A 21,145-nucleotide genomic window follows, 5' to 3' on the forward strand; every position below is an offset into this window, starting at 1 on the left:
GAGGACCAGATTTGTTTGGGGCTGTGTTGAGAGGAGTCTAGGGCAGACTGGTAGTATTGGAATTTGTCCTGTTTTATTAGCTTTTTGACTCTATTGTGTAGGTCTAGGAATTTCTGTCTAGTTGAGGGGGTTTTGGTTTTGCACCAGTGCTCCCAGGCTTTATTCCTGTTTTTCATTTCTGACTTAGTGGTTTTCTATAGCCATGGGGAGGGTTGTGCTTTGATTCTGGAAAGTCTTATGGGGGCATAGTAATTAAGGATGCTCAGAAAGGTAGTATTAAAAAATTCAACTGCGTCATCAAGGCTGAGGTACTTTAGAGGATGCCAGTTACATTCTTTGAGGGATGAGATGAATGTGAGTGGGTTAAATTTTAGTTTTTTATGTATTTGACAGTAGATGACAGGTTTAGCTTGGTATAGGTATTTTTTGAGTAGGAATATTGGGGAGTGATCACTGAGGCTATCTGATAAGCAGCCTGTTATATATGACTGGGGGCTCTTACTGACTAGTATCCAGTCCAGGGTAGTGTGCTTGCTGGAGTTTTTATTTATCCTGGTTGGCGACTGAACTAGTTGGGTGAAGCCATGAAGGTTTACATGATGGGTTTGATGGTTGCCAGAACAGGATTGCCAGTCAATATTGAAATCACCTAAAATTATAGTTTCTTGGAGGAGATGGAGGGTAGACCAGCTGAGGAGGTTTTCTAGTGGAGGGATGTTTTGGCCAGGTGGGAAGTAGCATCCAATTATGTTGATGGTTTTGTTTTGGTTTATTTTGAGGTTGGTATATATTATTTCTTCATTGCCTATTTGTGGAGCTGATGATTTTAAGATCTGGATGTTTAGATGCTGTTTAAATATTATAGCTACACCGCCTCCGTTCTTGTTTAGCCGGACTACTCTTAGTATGCCATAACCTGTGGGGAGTATTTGCTCACTGGTAATGTGAGGTTTTAGCCAGGTTTCTGTCAGGATGACTATATCTGGGGAGTACAAGTCTATGGTGGCATGGAGTTCATGGACTTTGTTGGATGTACTTCTAATATTTAGGCTTAGTAGAAGGAAGTCACTTGGCTTTCTATTGGCTGTAATATGGGAGAAGTTGTGGTTTCTAGTCTGATTATGAGGATTGGGGTTGGAGATGGTAGGGCCAGGGTTGGGGTGGATATCTCCACTTAGGGCTAGTTTAGATATGCACGAGGTTATTAGTTTTCTCAGTTTTTGAATGTGTTTGTTTATAAGGGAAACTTTATGATTGTGCTCTTTGGGTAATAGGTATGGTGGGAGGGTTACTGTTGTAGGGATGCTTTATGCTTGAGTAATATAGTTGGTAGAATATGTGGGGGTGCATAGGGGTGTTTCTTGAGTTGGTGGGAGGGGAGCTGAGTGAGGGTGAGACATGAGTGGTGGTGTGAGTAGTAGTACAGTGGTAGTGGTTGAGTGGGGGAATGATGGAGCTTTGGTAGGATGTAAGATATGCAAGGAGAGTGCATGCCGTGAGCATAGGTAAGGTATGCTTGTACATGTTAGTTGAGGAGGTGTGATAGTAGTGGGAAGATGGAGGAGGTAGTGTTGGGTTAGTGCTGTGGTTGGCTACTGGAAAGATGGGAGGGGTTTGTGAGTGTAATAAAGGTGGGACCACTGGGGGTGGGAGGGAATAGGGAGCAGGGTGGCAGAGCGAAGCAGGTAGAGACCCTGTTAGTTGCTCTTATGAGGGGGCTGGAAACAATCAGGTAACAGAGTTAACTGATAAATAAACATATGATAGTGACAAGGGTGGTTGTAGTTGTAAAAATGGTGCCTGCCACAGGTAATATTTATTAACTTTGGGATTGTCTTAAGGTAATAAACAGGGAAGGGGGAGGGGAGAACAAGGGTGTGAGCAGGCAGTTCTTTGTACTGCTGCTAATGAGCCAAAGCAAAGACAAGTTTGTGTTTAAGAAAAAAATCACAATTGACCAAGGACTGCTCTGAAACTGTAAGTCATTTCTTAACCATTTGCCAGGTGGAAAAACAGGATAACCTTGTATCAGTAAGCTACTGTGGTCTCAGTTTAGATTAACAAACACACAGTATTGATCAGTTATGGATACTATTTGCTAATAGAAGGGAATAAGAGAGAAAGTGGAAGATGAGTGTGTGTGTGTGTGTGGGGGGGGGGGGGCTGCTTACAAGCCAAAGGAGAGTGCTCTCCAGGGGAAAATGAATATTGGCTCAAACAGGTAGACACATACTCAAAGTTAACTTTAGCTGTTTGCAGACAGTTCAGACCCAGACTGCACCTTTCTTATAAGAATGATAAAGGTGGTACCACAGTTGAATACTTAAGAGTGGTGTTAGGTCTAGAAAAAAAACTACAGAGAGGAGTAAGCACTTTGAGATAGTAAAGATATATTAGAAAGATTACAAAAAAAACAAACTGAGCAAATAGCTACTGTATATGCAGGAAAATGTATTGAACCAACAACTAGTATATGCAGACACTGAGCCAATTGGAAACACATCTGTTAGAAAAACCTCAAGACAGTTATGCAGTCACAGATAAAAATATAGCGAGCAGCACTCTGTCGAGGTTGTCTAATATGATTCTATCCACCAGTAACAGCACAAATATATAGAAATAATTTAGACACCAGTATGAGCTGTCTACACACAACACAATTACATGAATAACATTAGTGAACAAGGTGCAGCTATGCAAACAGATCATACTAGTATACTAAAAACAACTTGGTGCAGACAAAATGCTAGCATGGCATAGTAACTTCCAATAATAAAGCATAAATCATATTAGATGTCTAGCACAATTCAACATAAACATATACAGTTGTAAAATGTCTAACACAATTCAACATAAATAGGCATTTGCAGTTGTAAAACATTTACTGGAGAGACACTGAGCTCCTTCATGGGGCCTGTAGCAGAGTGGATTGTAGTTGTAAAAATGGTGCCTGCCACAGGTAATATTTATTAACTTTGGGATTGTCTTAAGGTAATAAACAGGGAAGAGGGAGGGGAGAACAAGGGTGTGAGCAGGCAGTTCTTCATACTGCTGCTAATGAGCCAAAGCAAAGACAAGTTTGTGTTTAAGAAAAAATCACAATTGACCAAGGACTGCTCTGAAACTGTAAGTCATTTCTTAATCATTTGCCAGGTGGAAAAACAGGATAACCTTGTATCAGTAGGCTACTGTGGTCTCAGTTTAAATTAACAAACACACAGTTTTGATCAGTTATGGATACTATTTGCTAATAGAAGGGAATAAGAGAGAAAGTGGAAGATGAGTGTGTGTGTCTGTGGGGGGTGGGGGGGTGCTTACAAGCCAAAGGAGAGCGCTTTCCAGGGGAAAATGAACATTGGCTCAAACAGGTAGATACATGTTAACTTTAGCTGTTTGCAGAGAGTTCAGACCCGGACTGCGCCTTTCTTATAAGAATGATAAAGGTGGTACCGCAGTTGAATACTTAAGAGTGGTGTTAGGTTCAAAGTTAACTTTAGCTGTTTGCAGACAGTTCAGACCTGGACTGCGCTTTTCTTATAAGAATGATAAAGGTGGTATCGCAGTTGAATACTTAAGAGTGGTGTTAGGTTCAAAGTTAACTTTAGCTGTTTGCAGACAGTTCAGACCCGGACTGCGCTTTTCTTATAAGAATGATAAAGGTGGTACCGCAGTTGAATACTTAAGAGTGGTGTTAGGTTCAAAGTTAACTGTAGCTGTTTGCAGACAGTTCAGACCCGGACCGCGCTTTTCTTATAAGAATGATAAAGGTGGTACCGCAGTTGAATACTTAAGAGTGGTGTTAGGTTCAAAGTTAACTGTAGCTGTTTGCAGACAGTTCAGACCCGGACTGTGCTTTTCTTATAAGAATGTTAAAGGTGGTACCGCAGTTGAATACTTAAGAGTGGTGTTAGGTTCAAAGTTAACTTTAGTTGTTTGCAGACAGTTCAGACTCGAACTGTGCTTTTCTTATAAGAATGTTAAAGGTGGTACCGCAGTTGAATACTTAAGAGTGGTGTTAGGTTCAAAGTTAACTTTAGCTGTTTGCAGACAGTTCAGACCCAGACTGCGCTTTTCTTATAAGAATGACAAAGGTGGTACTGCAGTTGAATACTTAAGAGTGGTGTTAGGTTCAAAGTTAACTTTAGCTGTTTGCAGACAGTTCAGACCCGGACTGTGCTTTTCTTATAAGAATGATAAAGGTGGTACCGCAGTTGAATACTTAAGAGTGGTGTTAGGTTCAAAGTTAACTTTAGCTGTTTGCAGACAGTTCAGACCTGGACTGTGCTTTTCTTATAAGAATGATAAAGGTGGCACCGCAGTTGAATACTTAAGAGTGGTGTTAGGTTGGAGAGACACTGAGCTCCTTCATGGGGCCTGTAGCAGAGTGGATTGTAGGCATTACTCTTTAGGCAGAGATATTATTTACAAAGGAGAAATGAGGAGGTGTCTGCATATCTGGGTAAAAAAGTAAAGGAAAAGAGTAGTATAATGAGGGAAATGAGACACGTAAAGGGAGAGATAAAAATACAAAAGAAAATTATGAGTATTGTAGTACAGCATGTGGAAAATATGAATTAGAGTAAAAACAATAAAAATAAGAGTGGATAGAAAGTAAAAAAAATCTGAGAACGAGTTAATGAAGAATTTGAAATATAAATTACTGTTAGTGAAATGGATGATGTACTTATGAATGTAAATGCTGGTTCATTGTATACAGTATGGCATGTATAAGATATTAATGGATTGGCAAAGTTAATATTTTGTAACTGTAATGAATGAATGGTTGAAAGAAAGACTTTGTTTATGAAGGGTTATGTAGTTGGATATTAAAATTTATATGGGTGAAAGATGAGAAGAGTGAAATAAAAAATGGAGACCCATCTCATTCAATAACACAGCTTATGCAATTTTATGAGAATAATACAGAGGAGAATGAAAGTAAGGATGATGGATATTATGGATGCAACTATAAATGGTATAAAAGGGAAGAGATGTCAAGAATTCTTGTTGGTTGTGAGAAAAATTATTGATATTATAAGTAAAAGGGAGGATGTTAAAGTTATGGTAGGTGATAGCAAGGCATTTGATACAGTAGGGCATGTTGTTCTGTGGGGTGTTATGGAGAAGTATGGAATAAGTAGTAGATTTGGGAGAGTATGTATGTCAGCATATCAAAATAATAGAGTGAGAGTGTTAGTGCTAGAAATAAAATTTGGAAAAATTATGTAGTTATGATGCAGTGGGAGGGTTTGATAAAAGAAAAGAAAGAAATATGTCTTCTTTGGATGACATACAGATTAGTTTTAAGGAAAAATATATAGCTGGTGACTTATGTTTTAATGGGAAAATAGTATATATGCCAAAAGTTTATATGATTCCAGAAAATATGAAAAGGAAATTATGCAAATGGTGTTTTCTTTCATATGGTTTTCAAGCTTAAATGCAATAAAACAGATTGTGTGTTATATATGAGTGAAGATGAATGGGGTTGGGTCACTAAATCCAATTGTTTATTCTATTTCTTTATACTTGTATATAGTATTACAGTAGGTAAAAGAAGAAAATGAGAATTTAATTTAAAAATATTTAAATAAAAATAAAAAATGTTCTGGGAAATGATAAGAAAAAAAATAGAAAAATAATAAGTAAATGAAGAAATTAAAAAAAAACTATCAAGAAAAAATTCTAAGATGGAAAATAATTATTGATATACAGAGGAAGATAGAAGGACGTGATATAATAATGTGATGAAACAATATTGTTATGTAAATCCATAGGAAAATGTATCAGGATAAATTATTAAAACTGCTAAAATAAGAAAAAAATGTGTACCAAGATAAGAGAGTGTAAGAATTTCCTATGGAGACTGGTAATAAAGAAGTTACCAGAATGGAAAGGGGAATATGCAATACAAAAAAAAAAAAAAAACCTTGAACAATGTGTGAGGAAAACAAATGAGGATATTAGTGACATAAACAATATAGATATGACTATGACTATGTACAGATATAAGTACCAGAAGAAGGAATATGTAGGAAGGATAGATAGGAATTAATTTTAAGTAATATGGGTTATTTGTAATGAAAAATTGAATAATTTTATTTAATGGAAAAATGATTTTGTCAGATATATTGTAAAAAAATAGATTACGGTTGTGGAAGAAGAATTTGGGGTTAAATATAAAGAAAAATAATGAGGATTTTATGAAAAATAATAAATAGTAAGCACTCTCTGGTGCTCCTAGGTGGTGCTGAAAGGCTGGTACTGCAGTTATAGGAGCCCTTAACAGAGGAGAGTACAGCAGAGCTCGAGGAGTAGCAGAAGAAAACTTACTGAAGGAAGGACAAGGAGGAGGAGATGAACTAACTGTTAGAGAGTTGGCAAATAGAGTACTAGAGGCACAAGTACAAATAAATTTGAAGAACCAGACAGACCCAAAGGAAGGAGAAGAAGCTAAATGGAATAAGATGGTGGAGAGAATATTACAGAAAGAAGAACTGAGAGATTGGAAACACATACAATTGCTGGTGAAGGGAAACAATGAAGTTATTTTTAGCTGGTGGAGTAGCCAGTTTTCAGGGTTTACCTCTGCAACTGGATTTCTGTTACAAGAAGGAAGTTATGCAGATGTAGCAAAGCAATGAAGAATGCAGAAGGAACTGAGAGAGGACAAACAGTTGCAGTTTCTCAGCAGCCATGGAGAAGAGAACCAGTGTTAAGAATAAAAATGAAAAGTGATACTATTTTGATCAGATATGATATTGTGGGTAGTGTTATTTTGCTACAAGGAACATTAAAGACATAAGAGCATTAATTCATTTGGCAGGTGAAAAGCTTTATGAAGTGGTATTTCAAAGATTGCTGGAGAAATATGATTGAGACAGAAGAAGATGCCAGAACACCATAGAAAGACTATATATTTTAGAACTTGGGGCTACAACTAAAAAAGAAAAATATGCAATTTAGGACTTCAGATATGGATAAGCATGAGTTAAAGCTTTATTTTTTCTTTTGCTATGTAGTAAACTACATGACATTTAAAACATTTGTTGAAAGAAATGTATGGACTTGTGCTTGTAAGTGTGGGTACCAATGGGTGTTAAAAATGGGAAAATTCAACATATTTCAAATAAAATTGTGATTAATACGTGAGGATTTGTTAGGTACTGCATCCTACCCAGAGCATGTTTTTTTCTGTGGGGATGAAAATAATTTAGTACAAGACTGCAACAAATGAAGGTGTGATCAATACAGGGAAAGCACACATGCAGCAAAAAAACAGTAAGCATTTTTGTAGAAAATGAAAAGGATTTGGATACTTAGAGATTTAGTTTTTCCATATTAGAAAAGGCAAGAGCAGATGAAGAGAAAAGTTCAGAAGAAAGACAAACAGTTGAAAATATTATTATAGAAGATGTTGAAAGAGAAGGTGGTATGGGGAGGGGGAGGGGACACTGAAGAAAGGTTAAATAGTGAAGAGGTACTTAGAGAAGAAATAACAGTTCAAAATGAGGTTATTAAGACACAGGAAGAGAACATATTTACAATTTTAGAAAGTGAAGAGGAAGAAGAGGGAAAATTTGAGACAGGAAAAGAACAAGACAGTGAAAACAATCAATTGATGTGGGACTTATGAGAAGGAAAAGATAAATAAGAAGTGGAAGCAAAACACTTTAAAAAGGAAAATGACAACATAGGAATTCTGGCATTAAATGTGAATCGCATTATAAATGACATGAAAGATGTAGTGTGGATGATTTTTTTGTTTGTTTGCTACATTCCAGATGTAATAAAGAAGAAAAAGAGAAAAGATTATAGGCAATAATGGGGCAGTGTTGTTTTGTCGGTAGGGAATGAGACATGTTCTGGAATAGGATTTTCACAAAAAAATTAAGAAATTAGAATTTTACATTTAATAGTAGTACCAAGAAGTGCAGTAATATGTGATATTAGAATGAGACAAAAATGTATAAGATTAATAGTGATTTAAGTGTATACTAGTATGACAGAGAGATAACAGTTTAAAGAAATTTAAAAAATGTGTTAGCAAACATGTTCATGGTGATGGTAGGAGATTTTTAACTAGCTAAGAAAAGAAAAGGGGAAATGAACACAGGATATTAAGATGTTAAAGGAATTACTAAAATGTAGAGATTTAAAACTAGGAAAGAATGGAAAATAGGCATACACAAGGGGAACTGTTAGGACTGTTAGGACTGAAATTGATTATATAGTTTATTCAAAAAATATGAAAGAAATAACAGAGGTATACAGATGGCAAACATTTCAGATCATAGAGCAGTATGAACTAGAATAGGGGACGACACCAAAATAATAAAGGGAAGAAATGGGATAAAGAGATTAATGACAGAGTAATATAGTATACCAGTATATAGTGGTGTAAAGAAGGAAGAAATGATGAAAGAAATAAGTATGATGGAAAGATATGAGACCATGTTATGAAAATTGGACACAGTGGTGGGTAGTGTAGAAGCAGAATTATAAAAAATATATTTAGAAATGGAATGAAGAATAAAAAAAGAAATACAATGAAAGATATATAAATTTTACTAACTTATGAGAAAGATATAAAAGAAAGAAGTGATAAAATAAGGGAAACACAAAAACAAATGCATGAAAAGATTAGAGAAAAAGTAAAAATTATATTACATAGCAAACATTTTTTTCTGAAAGGAAAGCAAGAGGGAGTTTCACCTTACTTAGAAAAAGAAGTAAATATGAAAAAATGAAGGATAAATGCTATCCTAAATGGTAAAGAAAATAAAAAAAATATGAACAAGGTGATATGGGGAGGTAGAATGTATTGTAGAGAAAATGTATACAAAGAGGAAATTGATTGGAAAGAAGAATGGGAAGTATAACTGATAAAATAAGGAATTCTTTAGAAAATGATAAAACAATAGAAGAAATAGAGAAAGTGATAAAACATTTCAAATGACTCAGAACCAGGATTAGATGATATAAGTCATGAGCATTGTAAGTAAATGAATAAAGATAAAAGAGATTTTTTTAAATATTAAGTGAATGAACATATATGCTGTGGAGTGATACAATTTATATGGAAAAAGGATGAAAGAAAAGATGTAAAAAATTGGATCTGAATAACAGTAGTGAATACAGACATTTATGAAAATACTGCAAAAAAGATGGAGAAAGTATTGAATGAGGTAGCAAAGAGAAGGGATTTATGGTTTAAAAGGAAGAGAGATGAAGGAAATGTTGATTATAGTGAAAAAAGTAGTAGAGATGATACTGAAAGAAAATAAAGAAGTTAAGTCTGAAAGGACGTGACATACTAAAACATTTTAATTACTACTTGTTTACCAGGGTAATGCACTGATCATTATTGGACAATTTCAGTCTCAGTCCGAGTGAAATGCAAAACATTTCACAAACAAAAATACAGAAATGTAACCAATACCAGAGTACATAGAAAAAAACTGTGAGCCATGAAACAATTTGTCATAGTTTAGAGGGATATGGTGTAGGAGAAAAATATTAATGTAATAAAGAAATGTTATGAAAATTCATGGGTGCAAGTTATGCTAGATATTTGCATTGGAAAAAAATAAGTATTAAGAGAGAAGTAAAACAGGGATGCTTAAATAGTATGTGCTTCTTTATATTAGCAATGAATGTAGTAATACAGGCATGTATGTATGAAATGAGTGAGGCAAAATGTGAAATGGAAAGAAATGTCATATTACCAATATGTATGGGATATGCAGATGATTTATTAAAAAAAAAACAGAATGAATAAATGAAGTTGTAATAAGGATAAAAAAGCTGTTAAAAAGTGGCTTGCAGTTAAACAAAATAAAGTGTAAGGTAATGGGTGAGGTAAAAAGAAAATAAATGGAATATATTTCATAAGAAAGGAAGCAACTATTTTAGTAGTGACATTTGGTGAGTAGGAAGGTATAGTAAGTCAATGGAGAGAGAGCTACTGGAACAAATATATAAATGTTAGCTGGGTGGAAAAGTTTTACTTATGATTTCAGAAAAAGACATATATGCTGAATACTTATGTGCTATAAAAATACCATATTTAGGGGGGAATATACATGTTTTCCACTCAAATGGGAAAAACATTATTAGAGATTTATTTAGCTTAATTTGGGGCTCAAGGCTGAATTCAATAAGGAGAGGCATAATTTATAATAAAGAAGACGAACGTGGTTTGAATTTAAAAAATCCAGTGATGCACTTAGCATCTATGCAGTTATTTTGTATAATGACAAGGGTAAAAGAAAGACAAAAAGAAATAAGAGGTAAGATGCTGTGTGAAAAACAGGGAAAAGAAAAAAGGGGACAGGATGAAAGAAAAAAAAATGACAAGAAGTTATGGAAATTAAGTAAGTCAGCGGGAAAAGAAAATAAGAGTATAATTTGAGTTTAGAAAAAATGCTGTATGAATGGAAGGAACTAAAAGGAAAAAGGCAATACAAGGTCTGAAAATTTTTATGAAGCAAAGGATTTTTTTGTGGAGAATTTTATTATACAAGTAACTGCTGAAAGGGAATATGAAATATTAGGTGATAGAGGAAAGAAAAAGGAGTTGACTGTAGTGAAGAAGTAATAACAAAATTTTGCTTTTTTTACTGTAAAACGTGAATAAGGAATTGTGGGAAAAGTTTAAAAATGAATAAAGATGGGAAGGGCTTATATGTATAAATATGAAGAGGATATTATATGGGAACTATGCTAAAGTAAAGACGTGATATTGATAAATCAGATAAAGTACTCTTTATGACAATGTGGATTTTGAGGAAAAAAGATATGAGAATTGTTATATAACAAGAAAATGGAAAAGGATAATTTATTATCTGAAATAAGATGTTTGTGAAAAATATGGAAAACTAGGTAAATATAAATGAAAAAACAATGAAAGAAATAGAACTGCTTAGTTATGTGCTTTTGTGCTGATAGCTTGTATATTTGTGTTGTTAACTTGTAAATAAGCATGACTGTAGAAAAATGAATGTGTGTAAATAACTGATTTAAGGTTTTTTGTATATGATATAAAATGAGTGCAAATGTTAATAAGGCACCCCTACTCTTTTTGATGGGTCTTTTATATCCACCTGAACTACCACCAACTCATGCAGATGGGACCTTGGTTTAATGCCTCATTTGAAGGAGAACACACTCTGGAGGGCAGCACCCCTCTTATGCTGCACTGCTGTGTCAACAACTGATCTATTTAATACAATTGTATCCTGTGAGATTATTTAAAACATCATGCCATGGATACTCCTTGTAAGTTGAGTTAAGGAAACTTAACCTCACTTTATTTGTCACACTGTAATGTGACTAAAGATACTGTGAGAACTTGTGTAACTAGGAACTTAGAAGTATTACAGAGACAGAAAACTAAAACACTGATAAGCTATGACCTTGTTTTATGATATATTATTATTTTTTTTTAATAAGAGTATTATCAGATATAAGGAAATTTACTGGACATGAGACTGCAACAAATGTGCATTCGGACATGGAGAAATTTCCAGAAGAGTGGCACCCACTGAGCTGTCATTTTTTGGATAATGTAACAGTTGGTTAAAAAGTGTAAATTACATTAGAGACTAACAAAAACAAACAAAAAAAAACCACCTAAGCTAAGGAATTGCTGATTCCTGCACTTTGCGTATGTATAAAAGCTAGTCATAGTCTGCCAAGATTAGATTCACTTTTGCTTATATGTTCATAGTTTATAATTTGTTACTAGGCATGCAGTCCAGGAGATCATTAAGGAGCCTAACCCATACTCACAATTGACCCAAAACAAAGTATGATTAAGCGACTCACAAGTTCACAGAGTATGTAAATAAAGGTGAAAAGATTCAAACTATGCAACCTTGGCACAGGAAGCAAGTCATTAATAAGTCAGTGCTTTAGTCCTCTGCACTAACTGCCAGACTCAAGACCATGATTCTCAACATGCTGCATATCAAGTTCAGTTAATAAAACCTGCTTGCTACAACACAACTTTGTCTACAGAGGATTCTGTTCAGAAATTTGCATAGTCTGATGAATATATATTGCAAGGATTCCTAATGTAGTTTATTTCTGATTTTACTGAGGATCATTTGTCTGTGACAAATAAAGGCTTGTTGCTTTGGAACACTACCTGGATTTCATGATTTTTGGGAATTATTGTGACTGAGCTCATCAGTGAAGTTTAAAACCACTAGTTTCTCTGTTTTTACTAATGTAGTTTAATTGTCACATTTTGTAGACAGAGGTTTGGCAGGCAATCATGATTGAAAATTAAAAGTATGTTGTTTTGCCATGAACTGTCATGATACAATGACATGAAAATACCAGTTCACATGTTACAAACAATAACAAAAATGAAGTATCTAATGTTTTTTCAAGCATATGCATGGCTAAATGTTTAAAGCAGTAGTACATTTGAATGTATTATGAGGATCTGGTTGGTGGAATCTGCATAAGGGAGGCAGATGGGATTAAAACATGTCATAATTATAGATCAAATTACCAAACTACATCTTGCATTGTTATCATCTCAAAGGCTATGTTAACATGCAGACAGTCTCAGTAAAATATGACTTTTTTGCAACAATATAAAATTAGATAAATTCCCAGGAATAGTATGTCACGTGATTTTACTAGCTTAGAAAATACTTCACTGAATTTGTCCTGCACATAGCCATCTGTGTGCTGTAAATAAAATATACAGTAACTGCTTTTTCTCTGAGGACTATATGCAGAGAGATTTCATTTACAAGAGAGTTGTTTTTACACTGCTATCAATCAGTCAAAGCATACAGAAAGAAAACATTGACATACATAGCCCTACAGAACATACACCAACACAACCCTCACTTAGTATCACTAAACTCACACCCACTTTCACAGTGGCTCTCAATAAAAATCTGCCCAAACAACAAGGACCTCAGAGACAAAAACACTAGCAACCATCACATCCCAACACAAACCATGAGACACATAATTCATATAAACAGTGTGCCACTCAAACAGAGTCCCTAACACAAAATAGCTTACCCAATACACTAGTCATAGGTGACTCAATAATAAGGCACACTGATGTCCCACTCACTAGGTTGAATAAGGAGAAGGTTATGGCCAGCTGCCTGTCAGGTGCCAGGATCTGCCACATAATGCACGCACTTAAGTCACTCCACAACAGGTACAAATATGACTCTGTCATTGTCCATGTTGGTGTGAATGACCTGAGATGTACATCCCTAGACTACATGAAAAGAGACATGGAGGAGCTCTCGGATCATGTAGCCCAGGCAGGTATGACCCTAGCCCTGAGTAGTATCCTACTGTCACCCAGAATGATACCACAGTACAAGCAGAAAATGACTGACTGCAACAATTGGCTAAGTTTCTAGTGTCATTCTAAGGGGATCCAGTATCTGTCTGCCTGGGATGACATGATCAATAGACCTCAATGCTTTGCAGAGATGGCCTGCACCTGTCACTCCTGGGATTCTGGATACTGGTCAAGGCTCTTGCCATCCCTATAGTGCCTTTTTTAGGCAATGTCCTGAAGACAAAATTACCACTGTAACAGATACAAGCAAATGTAATCTGAGGGTTATGCTACTCAATGCTAGAAGTCTAAATCTCAAAATGCACTCGCTCAAAGCACTCTTTAAAATGGAGAACATCGACATCTGTGCAGTAACAGGGACCTGGTTCAAGGCTCCAGAGAGCACCCGAGTGCTACCAAGATATAATTCATACCATACATTCTGACCCCTAAACTTGGACTGAAGGTCTAAAGGCAGTGGTGTCTCCATATTCATTAAGGATATGCACACCTCCAGACTAGTAGCCCAACATAATGCATCTGAAATACTTCAGGTACAACTAACACTGAGTAGAACTGCAATCTAGATTGTAGCCTGCTATAGATCCCCCAACATGTCCCAAGAATCCCACTCCACATTCCTAAACACACTTGAAAATATTAAGGTACAACCCAATATCCTTATATTGGGAGACTTTAACTACCCCTCCATTAACTGGGAAAATTATTCATGTACCAATGCACTTGCTCAACGTTTTCTGGAATTCATTAATTCCAATGCCCTGGAACAACTCATTCTTACCACCACCAGGGGAAGAAACATCCTTGACCTGGTCATTACTAACATGGGCGACCGTTGCTCTAGACCAGAAATCAACTCCTCCCTGGTCAGATCTGACCGCAAGCTAATAACCATGGATATCAACACCCCCCCCCACCACCATAAAGAAATGTACCGTAAAAAACTTCTCCAAAGCCAATTTTGGGCTTCTAAAAACTGAGGTGGCAAACTTCATGTCACCCATGCAAATTGTAAATAGGAGCATGACTGCTGAATCATACACTATTGCACTTTATGAGCACATACACAAGTGCATGGAATGGGCCATACCAAACAGAACCAAGATGCTCTTTTCCAAAAAAAGGAAGCCAATCTGGAGGACCCCTGCCATAAACAGGCTCTATAACAGAAGGAAGAAACTGTTGCAGAAAAGGGTGAAGTCACAAGTCTGGAAAAACTCCCTTGTTAACCTCAGCAAAAAACTGAGATCCCTCATCAAATCCTCTAAAGCTAGTACGAAAACAAAATTTTTGCAGATACTAAGGACAACCACAAGGCATTCTATAGTTCTGTCAAAAATTTACAGGGCAATTCTCAGATCTGCTCTGAGCCACAGCACAATGGCAACACCTATACCGGGCCAACTGATATTGCCAATATATTGGCCGACAACTTCAGTGCGAACTTTACCCCCCTTAACCTCCTAAAGAGCCAATCACAATACCTGTGGAATGCCAAGTCCCTAATATCTCTGCTGCACAGGTAAAAACCGCACTATCCAAAGCCAAGGTTACAGCTTCCATTGGACCTGATAGTATCCCTGGCTGTGTTCTACATGAATTACAAACTGAACTGGCACTACACCTGAGTGCCCTGTTCAATCACAGCCTCACTTCAGGCTTTGTCCCTTCAGAATGGTGCACTGCTACAGTTATCCCACTTTACAAAGGGGGGGTGACTGCTGACCCCGGGAACTACCACCCCATTAGCCTAGTGAGTCTGATATGTAAGGCTATGGAATGGATCATCATGAACCTTATAAATAGGTACATAGGGAATCTCCAAACTCTGGACTCCATGCAGTTTGGGTTTGTGAAAGGTAGATCATGCCTGCTCAACCTGATGGACTTCTTCAAGTCTGTCACCAGAGCTGTGGATAAAGGCAAGGTAGTTCACACAGCCTACCTCAATCTTGCAAAGGCCTTCAACACCATCCTTCACTCAGGAAACATAGATAGACTCACTAAACTAGGCATAAACACCTATGTGATAAGATGGGTTTCCAACTGGCTCACTGATAGAACCCACACTATCAAAGTAGTGGACTCCAAATCTGACTACCAATCAGTTACAAGTGGTGTCCCATAGGGATCAGTCCTAGGTCCTCTCCTGCTTGGCATCTACTTCTCTGAAGTTCAAGCCAATACAAATGGACTATGGCTGACCATGTTTACTGATGATTGCAAACTGGGAGCCATTATTGATTCACCAACTGATTTAGACATTCTACAAAAAGGCCTCACTGAGACCAATGATCAGTGCCAGAACCATGGCCTAAAGCTCAATACCAAAAAGTGAATTGTCATTCCCTTTGGGAAAAACTCAGTACCCATAAACTATCACATCAGCGGTAGTCAACTAAACACCAAAGGTGTGATAAGAAATTTGGGGACACAGGTTGACAGCAACTTCTCCTTTGTTATCACATTGCCATTGTGGTCAGAAAGTCCTTCTTTTGGCACATCTCATTACAAAAGGTTTTTCCTCCAGAAAGAAAGAGGTCATAATCCCTCTCTACTTGTCTCTCAATAGACCTATTATAGAATACAATTCCCCATTTAGTATGTACCTCACCAGACACCTAAAACAACTGGAAAGGCCACAAAAATACTTCACTAAGAGGATCTTTTGCCTTAAACACATGCCCTATGTGGACAGACTCAAAAAACTCCAGCTATACTCTGCCTCATATCACTTGCTTAGAGGCGATCTCTACTTGATCTACAAAGCCATGGCTGACCCAGAGCTGTTAGATATGCTACATCTAAAGAAATCCCAATTCCTCCATGCCACATGCTCCAGGGACCTCAACCTCATTACCACAATTAGCAGAACATGCTGGAGAAACATGTTCCTAACCCAGAGACTCCCCATACTCTGGAACAAACTTCCCATCCACGTCAAGCAGAGCACTTCACTGGCCCTATTCAAGAGAAATCTTGACGAGTGGGTGGGCAATAGAAAGTTCACCCCAGGAATCACTTCAGTGGCCTTGCTCGATAGGGGCACTAGGAACTAATGTCAGGAAGCACAATGCCAGGGAATCTTCTTGGGCTATCTTATATAGGATACAGGGCCTTTAGCCTAGTACACACCTATGAACCTATTCCTGAGTTAATATACAAGAGATGTTGCTGCCAAGAACTGTTAGGATTATGTGTTGTGCTGTGCAGTTAAATAAAAATCAAGTTCTTTTTTTTTCAGACATTTCCTTTACTAAGTGCCATCTGTTTTCTGCTTATACCAATCTTCTGAGGAAAGAACTTTCTTTTAGAGACTTTTCAAGTATCAGATGGTTTATCTACTTTTGTTTTCTTTCCACCTCAGCCATTTAGATTTTCAGGTTTTCCAAGATGATGGAGCTTGGTGTCTGGGACAGTCCACTTTACTTTTTTCTCATATGTGTTATTTTTCTTTTAGGCAAAAAAGAAAATTAGGAGGGTAATAGCACTGATATCACATCTGAGGTAAACTGTTTTCTTATGTAAGGTACTTTAGGATGACAATCAAATGCTATCATGAAGTAATGACACATAGTGGGTTCTTGGTTAAAAAAATAATATATTTGCAACTGTGAGACTTTGCTTATGTAACATAGTGATATTATTTTGGTCTCTGGGATTCACAGGAACAAAGAAACTAGCAATAATTTGTTCTTTTTCCATGTTTCCATGATATTTTACAGTTAACAGATGTATTTAATGGTAAACTGAATGTCTTCTGGATATTTCTATGTATGTAAGTATAAACATGTTCCTTGGTATTAGCAGTAAGGTGTTTTACACACACACACACACACACACACACACACACACACACACACACACACACACACATTACTCCCACCCTGACACACAGACGTGCTCACAGTCATAGAGATATTTAAATGTTTGAACTATGAGGGATGTTTAATTTCTTAGAGTGACAATTTGAAGTTTCCTGTTTGATGCAGACATTTTTGGTTTAAGCTATGCAAATTTGTATTCAACACTTTTAAATGCTAATGATTTCATTAAAAACTGTGCATGTGTAGTTGTGCAATGAACTGCACAGAATATGGCATTTAATTGCAAGGTTGCATGTTATTAGGATCATTTATAAGGCATAACAAAATTAAGACATGCTAAGGATGTGCTTTCTTAGGCTCTCAGACATTGTGAAAAGCACAAAAGGACTTATAGTGCAGTCATTTTATTGGCCAAAGAGCTCATTAGTTAGATTTCTGTTTTTTCTGAGCTGCTATAAATTTTGTGTGATTGCATGGGTTAGCAGTTTGGTATACAGTAGCAAACACCTGGAAAACTAATTTTCTCTGTAGAGCACTCCATAGAACTGTGGCGTGTAAAGAAGCCAAATAGCTCAAATATCTTGTGCATTGAATGGCAGTGCATAAAGATTTAGGAGAATTCAGTATCGTGTAAACATTACAGTTAGTAGAATTTAATACTGTTTAACATAATCTGACCCAAAAAAAAACACTGTTATTAGTCTGCACTAGCAAAGTACCCTTAATAGCCTTCTAGCCCCAATACACAAATCAAAGGACTGAACAGTATGGATATGCAATTTCCTAACTTCTCTGTACCTAGCTTAGTGGATATGGGTATTTTGAGACTATGTAACAATTGCCTCATGTTTACTGACAACCACTTAATCCTTATAAAGCAGAAATAGTGTGTGAGAGCTGTGCTTACACATTGACACTACAAGCTAAATTCTCACATACAACAGCACATCATGTTGTGAAAACCATGCACACAACACACATGCAGACTAATGTATGCTGAGGCACTTAAAATCAATCTTCCTAAGCAACAATGATTGCCTAGACTACCTTTTGTCAAAGCTATGCCAGAGCAAGCCCAAAGGCACTCAACAAAACAACACCTAACACTACATATACTGCCATTCTCAGTGGAATCCCAAGCACAAAGCCTCCAAGGCAAATAGACGCTTCCCGGGACTCCTGTCATAAGGACACTCTATTATAAGACATACTGATGCACTTCTAAACAGTCTGAACAAGGAGAAGAGAACTGTTAATTGCTTATCTGGAGCAAGAATCCGCAAAATCACGCACACATTCAAGTCATTATGTCACAGGTACCAATATGATTCCATCATAGTCCATGTAAGTATAAATTACTTGAGCGGCTTATTTGACTTGCTTCTTCTGCCTGACAACTGTTGATCTCTGTCTGCATTTGATTTTGAATTGAAATTTTTCATTTAAGGTTTGGTTACTTCTATTTCTTTTATCTTTTTTTATTGTATTACATTTGTTTTGTTTTAAGTATTTTTGTTCTGTTGGAGTTTTAAGAGGTCTTGGCTATGGTCAGTTAGAAAATAATTCCTTTGCATACAGTGAATAGCATCCAGTTAATTAGCAGGAGGAGCTGTGAAACAGCATTCCACTTTAATTAAAACATTTTGGCAGGGTCTTTATTTAGCTGGAGTGATTATTTAATTTGCTTCAGCCTGACTATTGCTGGTCTCTGTCTGCATTTCATTTTCCCATCCACCCTCTCAACTGTTGTTGTAGTCTTAAACTTGGTGGCTTTTGAGTTTTCCTGCCCCTACTATTAATCTGATTTTGGCCTCACCACCCAGTCCCATCTCATCAGCTTATTCTACTTAGTATGGAGAGATCAGTTGGGAAGGCCCACCCCTTACTCTCTTAAACTTGAATCATCTTCTATTTCCTCCCTTCCCACTTACTAAAAGAAAAAAAAATGCACACTATTCAGCTGGTTTTACTGTACCTGTGCTTCTTCCTACTTTATTTTGCTTATCGCTGCTTGTTCTTATAAGTGTTTGGTTGCATTTATTACTGCTTCTTAGTTGCCTGATTCAATTGCAACTGTTATTCTAAGTGTTGTAGTTTTGATTTAAGCACTTGGGCTTCAAACTAGTTATTTTACATAAGAAAGCTTTATGGTCTACACACTCGTGTCAGAAGAGATAGCTTAAAACTTTCTAAATTGGGAATTGCTGGTTGAATGCTTATTGCGTCTGTTATTCCAGAAATGTCTTAGCACTGGTTTAAGTGCTTGGGCTTCAGGCCACTTAATTTACATTAAGAAGGTTTGTGGTCTACACTCTTGTGGTAGGTAGTCTCCACCCTTCTGATCTGTGAATTGCTGGTTGAAAGCTTATTGTGCCTGTTATTCTAAGTGTCTTTGTTCTGCTTTAAGCTTAATTAACCAGAACTGCTCTGTGTTTGGTGCCCTTTGCAAGAAGTCCAGAGTGGTTCTACTTAAATCTAAGCCATCCAAAGCTAAGAACAAGAAATTAAGCTTATTTTGAGTTTGAGCTGCACTTTTTTAATCTGTATTTTAATGTTTTACTGCATTAATTTGTCCTTTTTTGAATGTTTTTACTGATTATGCCTGCTTATTACCTGCACTTGTTTTGCACTGAAATATTGCTTAGTTACCATAGCCTAGATCCAGACTGGCTGATTCTAGCCTGTTTTTCATACACTTGAACTCATATCCAGCCATCTCACATTAAGAAGGGCTTCCCTGCACCACTGTATCAGAAGAGTGTGGATGTAGCCTTGTCTGAGCTGGGATTGCTGGAAGAAGGATCATTGTGTGATTTCCTTTTGGCAGACTAGTTTAAAACTGTTTAAATTCACCTGTATATAAGGCTCATGTTTCCATGGTTTTTGGCTCAATTAACTGGAGCTGTTCAGCATTTGGCATTCTTTGACAGGGATCCAGAGTGTTTCTGCTTGAATCCAAGCCATCGAAAGCTAAGAACAAGAAATTAAGCTTATTTTAAGTTTGATCTGCACTTTTCGTCTGTATTTTACTGTTTTACTGCATTAGTTTGTGCCTTTTTGGCTGTTTTTACTGTTTGTGCCACTTGTTACCTGCAATTGTTTTGCACTGAAATATTACTTAGTTAGTATAGACTAGATCTAGACTTAGTGAATATAGCTTGGTTTTTATACACTGGAACTAAGATTCAACCATCTTTCATTAGAAAGGGCTCCCCTGCACTCTTGTGGCAGAAGAGTGTGGATATAGCTTTGTCTGAGCTGGTGATTGCTGGAGGAAGGATCATTGTATTATTTCCTATTTGCAGACTATTTCAAAAAAGGTTCAATTTCAACTGTATATAAGCCTCACATTTGCGCGTAGCTGCACACTGCTCAATAGGGATTAGTGGTGACTTGTATAGATACAAACTCCTAGAAACTACTTTTTCTCTAGACACCAGCCAGTGAAACCCTCCCAAATTCCCTGCTGCTCTGCAGGCAACACAGCTGAGCACTGATCAGTCATCCCACTTTCATTCCCTGATCTTCAACAGAATAAGTCCCCTTGTTAATTCAAGAGCAATAGCTGATGTAATTTGCCCTCTCAGAAATTACTACGTAAGAATTACCTGCATTATGGACAGTCAGTTTTCCAACATTTATCCAGACAGCCTGATTGACATGGACATCCTGAGGCAATATAGCAATTGCCTCATGTATAATGACAACTACTTACTCCTAAACCAAACAAATACAGTATGTGAGAGATGCAACTATACATGAAACTAGAATCAGTCTTCTCACGTAACAATAAACCAGACATCAAACAGGTTGTCTGCACACACACACCTCTCATCTCACACAAGATAAGGTCAAGGCACATAAACCCACATAGGCAGAGGTACTCACTAAGAGCCTACCAGCAGACCAGAGACCTCCCAAGCACAAACAACATACACATACTGGTGCACAAACAGAATCCAACACTACA

The sequence above is a fragment of the Protopterus annectens genome, chromosome 6.part0 (assembly GCF_019279795.1).
Source record: "Protopterus annectens isolate FY-2018-M chromosome 6.part0, PAN1.0, whole genome shotgun sequence".
Taxonomy (NCBI): domain Eukaryota; kingdom Metazoa; phylum Chordata; order Ceratodontiformes; family Protopteridae; genus Protopterus; species Protopterus annectens.